The sequence below is a fragment of the Plecotus auritus genome (genome assembly GCF_963455305.1).
Source record: "Plecotus auritus genome assembly, chromosome: 1".
In the NCBI taxonomy this organism is placed as follows: Eukaryota; Metazoa; Chordata; class Mammalia; order Chiroptera; family Vespertilionidae; genus Plecotus; species Plecotus auritus.
Genome location: NC_137770.1, coordinates 103480556 through 103486555, shown reverse-complemented (window position 1 = coordinate 103486555; position 6000 = coordinate 103480556).

The window sequence follows — 6000 nt, the reverse complement described above, 5'->3', positions numbered from 1 at the left end:
TCAGTTAATCCAAGGCACTCCAGGTGGAAAGCCCCACAGCACTGAGCCTTACATAATAGCAGCTCACCCAGTTTCTCACAGTTCTGACAAACTTTCTCCTTGAGTGCAGCTCCTCCACCTCGTTCACCCTGCAGTTTTTTAGGTATAGGCATCCCGTGGTCATTTTCTATGTTCTCTTCAACAGCCTCCTTGAGACTTGCAGCCATCCTGTGTGTCATCAATTCTCCCTCTGAGCCTGCAGTTTCTCTTGATGAGTCTTCATTTTTCACTCTTTTAAAATGCATCTTAGCTATAGCATGCCTTTGTCATTTTTACCTCCTTGGTTTATCAAATATCTTGGTAGTTCCTCCACCAAACTTTTTAGAATGAGATGCAGCACATGATTCAGTAATATTATTCTCCAAGTGACCAGCTTCATAACACTTTTTAGAAAGGCCAAGATCCCCGTTCTTGGGCATAAATCCAGGGTCTAAATAATTTGATTCAAGAAGTTTCTTAGTTGGTTTTCTCTGACGCTTACTTTCATAATTTCCTGGTGTTTTAACTAGCAATTCCTCAGACTTAAGGAGAGGCCGTGGAGAGACTTCCAGAGCCATAGGCACAGATAAAGTCAGCTGTACCACAGCTTTTTTAATGCTCTCACCTACTCATTGACACTTGGGCTGTTTTCAGATCTTGGCTATAGTAAATAGCACTGCAATGAACATAGGGGTGCATATATTCTTTTTAATTAGTGTTTTGGGATTCTTGAATATATTCCCAGAAGTGGAATTGCTGGGTCAAAAAGCAGTTCCATTTTTAATTTTTTGCAGAAACTCCATATTGTTTTTCACAGTGGTTGCACCAGTCTGCATTCCTACCACCAGTGCACAAGGGTTCTCTTTTCTCCACATCTTCACCAGCACTTGTTGTTTGTTGACTTATTGAAGGTAGCCAATCTGGCAGGTGTGAGGTGATATCTCATTGTGGTTTTAATTTGAATTTCTCAGATGTTTGAGCATCTTTTCATATGTCTATTGGTGTCTATTCAGGTTCTTTGACCATTTTTAATAGGATAGTTTGTCTTCCTGGTGGTCAGTTTCATGAGTTCTTTACATATTTTTGGAATTAAGCCTTATCAGATGTATCATTGGCAAATACATTCTCCCAATCAGTGCGTTCCATTTTGTTTTGTTGATGGTTTCTTGTGCTGTGCACAAGTGTTTTAGTTTGATGTACTCCCATTTGTTTATTTTTGCCCTTTGTTTCTCTTGTCTAAGGAGATATATCAGCAAAAATATTGCTACAAGAGATATCTGAGAAGTAAAAAATGGTGGCAGAGTAAGTGGATGCTACACAGATAAGGTCCAAGATCCAAACTGGAATTACTATTAAAATACAAAAGAAAACCCCAAGATCGTGAATAATCAACTGAAGACTAGCTAGAGAGAACCCTGATAACCAAACTCTGAAAGAGGAGACCACACAGAGATTTGTAGTAAGTGTGGAGCTGTGAAAGGGTTGGCCTGGTTCTCACAGACAGAAGCAGAATTTCAGGAGAGATATCTCAGCTGTGGGGGTTGCCATTGAGAACTCTGGGGTCTTATCCTCAAGCTGGGCCCCCCAGCTGACAGCACCAGAACTGAGAAAGATGCCCACATAATATCTGGCTGTGAAAAGCAGCAGGGTTGCTGTCTGCCAGAGAGTGACAGCTGGAAATGCAGGCACCCTCTTAAAAGGTCAATACACAAAGTTTCTTGTGTAGCCACTCACATGTGCTCCAGCAGAGGGAGGGTAGAGTGGACTGGAGCAGTGTGAGCAGAAGCCAGGGTTGGGGGCTCTGCGGTTAGATCTCAGAAGGCAGACACCATGGTTTGCTGAGTCATTCCCTCATTCTGTGGAGGACATATTTTTCAAGCAGACAATTACTATCCAGATGGGTTTTGCCTGGGGGGAAGATAGTTGATCTACCCTATGGGAAAACTCCTAGCTCCATGGTGTTGATTTTATGAGGCCTTTTAAGAGACTGAGAATAACAATTAGCCTCCAGGCAGAAGCACTTGCCCCACCCTGTTGGAAAACCTCTCCTCACACCTATGGACGATTGCCTGAGAGCTACTCAAGACTGAATCCAATCAGTCTGCAGGCAGAGGCAGGTCTCTGGAAGCTTTGAGCCTTTGCCTGATCTAATTAGTCAGAAACAGTATTTGACACTGTTCTGCATTAGAAATTGGGAGGCATAGCATATCTACCTAATACATAGTCACAAACCCAAAGAAGCAGCCAGAACAGGGATACAAAACAAAAACAAAAACAAAAAAACAATTGCCAAATGAAAGAACAAGAGAATTATCTGGAAGAAAAGATAAATGAAATGGAGATAAGAAATTTATCTGATATAGAGTTCAGAATAATGATGGTAAAATGCTCAACAGCATGAGAAAAGATATAGTAACTATGAAAAAAGAAGAGTTGGAAATAAAGAATGGCATAGTACTAATAAAGAACACATTGGAAGGAATACATAGCATATTAGGGGAAGCTGAGGACTGGATCAGTGAATTAGAAGACAGGATAGAAAAAAAAAATCACTCATTCAGAGAACCAAAAAGAAAAACAATTAAAAAACAGGAGGACAGCTTAAGGGAGCTCTGGGACAACATGAAATGTAACAATATTTGCATAATTGGTGTGGCAGAAGGGGAAGAAAGTGAGCAAGGGATAGAGAATGTCTAGAAATAATGGCAGAAAACTTCCCTAACCTGGTGAAGGAAAAATTCAGGAGGCATAGAGAGTCCCAAGCAAGAAGAACCCAAGCAGGCCCATGTCCAAACATATCAGAATTAAAATTATAAAAACTAAAGACAAAGAGAGAATCTTAAAGGCAGCAAGAAAAAAACAATTTGTTAACTACAAAGGAGCTCCCATAAGGCTGTCAACTGATTTCTCATAAAAAAAACTCTACAGGCCAGCAGGGAATGGCATAAAGTACTCAAGGTAATGAAAAGCAAGGATCTGAAACCAAAATTACTATATCCAGCAAGGCTATCATTAAAATAAAGAGCTTCCCAGAAAAAAAAAAGGCTAAAGAATTTATCACTGCCAAGCTAGCATTGCAAGAAATGCTAAAGGGACTGGTATATTAAGAAGAAATAAAGAGAGAAAGAAACATAGGCATACAGAATTAAAATGGCAATAAATAAGTACTTATCAAAAATAACCTTAAATATTAATTCATTAAATACTCCAATCAAAAGACATAGGGTAGCTAAACGGATACAAAAACATGACACAGCCATATGCTGTTACAAGAGATCCACCTCAGAACAAAAGACTTACATAGGGTAATAGTAAAGGGCTAAAAAAAAAATTGTCCATGCAAATGGAAACAAAAAAAAAGTTGAGGTAGCAATATTCATATATGAAAAATAGACAATAAAGGACACTACATAATGCTAAATGGATTAAGCCAATAAGAGGATATAACCCTGGTAAACATAATATGCAACCAATATAGGAGCACCTAAATATATAAAAAAAACTTTTAGAGGACTTTAAGGAAGAAATCTACAACAATAGTCATAGTAGGAGATTTTAACACCCTGCTAAAAACTTAACAAGGAAATAGTGACTCTAAAGGACACACTGGATCAGATGGATTTAATTGACATATATAGAACACTTCACTCCAAAGCTGCTGAATATACATTCTTCTCAAGGCCACTTGAGTCAGTCACAAAGATAAGACCACATGTTAGGTCACAAAACAAGTCTCTACAAGTTTAAGAAGATTGAAATCATACCAAGCATCTTCTCAGACCACAATGGTATAATATTAGAAATCAACTACAATAAAAACAATAAAGAGCCCTAGCCAGTTTGGCCCAGTGGATAGAGCGTCGGCCTGTGGACTGAAGGGTCCCAGGTTCGATTCTGGCCAAGGGCACATGCCTGGGTTGTGGGCTCGATCCCCAGTAGGGGACGTGCAGGAGGCAGCCAATCAATGATTCGCTCTCATCATTGATGTTCCTATCTCTCTCTCCCTCTTCCTTCCTCTCTGAAATCAATAAAGAAATATATTTAAAAAAAAACAATAAAGAAATTCAGCCAAAACCGGTTTGGCTCAGTGGATAGAGCATCGGCCTGCGGACTGAAAGGTCCCAGGTTCGATTCCGGTCAAGGGCATGTAACTTGGTTGCGGGCACATCCCCAGTAGGAGGTGTGCAGGAGGCAGCTGATCGATGTTTCTCTCTCATCGATGTTTCTGACTATCTATCCCTCTTCCTTCCTCTGTGTAAAATATCAATAAAATATATTTTAAAAAAAAAAAAAAAAAAAAAAAAAAGAAATTCAAATACTTGGAGGCTGAATAGCATGCTATTAAGCAATGATTGGGTTATCAATGAGATAAATAAAGAAATAAAAAACTTGCTGGAAACAAATGAAAATGAACACAAAACAATCCCAAATCTCTGGGAAATAGCAAAAGCAGTTCTGAGAGGGAAGTTCACAGAACTACAGACCTACCAAAAAAACAAAACAAACAAACAAAAAAACACAAACAAAAGAAAAATTAATAATAAATTATTTACCCCTGTAACTTAAAGGATTAGAAAGAGAACAACAAGAAAAGCCCAGAGTAAGTAGAAAGAAAGAAATAATAAAAATTAGAGCAGAAATAAATGACATTGAGACTATAAAAACAATACAAAAAATCAATGAAACCAAGAGCTGGTTCTTTGAAAAGATAAACAAAATTGATGAACCCCTAGCCAGATTCATCAAGAAACAAAGAGAGAGGACCCAAATAAATAAAATCAGAAACAAAAGCGATGAAGTAACAACTGACACTGCAGAAGTACAAAGAATTGTGAGAAAATACTATGAACAACTATATGCCAAGAAGCTGAAAAACCTTGACAAAATGGACAAATTCCTAGAAAAATACAATATCCCAAAACTAAATCAGGAAGAATCAGAAAACCTGAATAGGCCAATAACAACTCAGGAAATAGAAGCAGTATTACAAAAAAACTCCCAACAAACAAAAGCCTGGGTCCAGATGGCTCTCACAGGGGAGTTTTACCAAACATTCAAAGAAGAATTAGCACCTATACTCAAACTATTCCAAAAAATCCAAGAGGAAGGAACACTTCCAAGTTTTTTTTATAAGGCCAGCATTATCCTAATTCCAAAACCAGATAAAGACACTACAAAGAAAGAATATTACAGACCAATATCCCTGATGAACATAGATGCTAAAATCCTTCACAAACTTTAGCAAATCTGATTCAGCAATATGTTAAAAAGATCATACACCATGACCAAGTGGCATTTGTTACAGGATGCAAGACTGGCACAAAATTTGCAAATCCATAAATGTGATATATCACATAAACAAGTTGAAAGATAAATATCACATGATCATAACAATAGACACAGAAAAAGCATTCGACAAAATCCAACACCCATTTTTGATTAAAACTTTCAGCAATGTGGGAATAGAGGAGCATATCTCAACATAATAAAGTTCATATGTGACAAACCTACAGTGAACATCATATTCAACTGGCAAAACTAAAACCATTTCCCCTAAGAACACAGTGTCAGTTGTTACTTCATCGCTTTTGTTTCTGATTTTATTTATTTGACTCCTCTCTCTTTGTTTCTTGATGAGTCTGGCTAGGGGGTTCATCAATTTTTTTTATCTTTTCAGAGAACCAGGACAAGACGGGGATGTCTGCTTTCGCCACTGTTACTCAACACTAAAGGCTCAGTGCACGAATTCATGCACAGGGGGCAGAGGGGACCACAGGCAGTTGGATAGCCAAGGGGGAGGGACCATGGGATGTTGGCCACTGGCTCCAAGGAGGGAACCAGCCCTCAGCCCCCTGGGAAAGGGGCTGCATCCGCTGCCCCCCATACCCAGTTCCCTGTCCCAGCCTGGGCCAGAGGACCCAGTGGGGTCAGGAGAGGAGGCGACAGTCATTGGGCTGGGCACAGAAGGAACAGACACCTGAT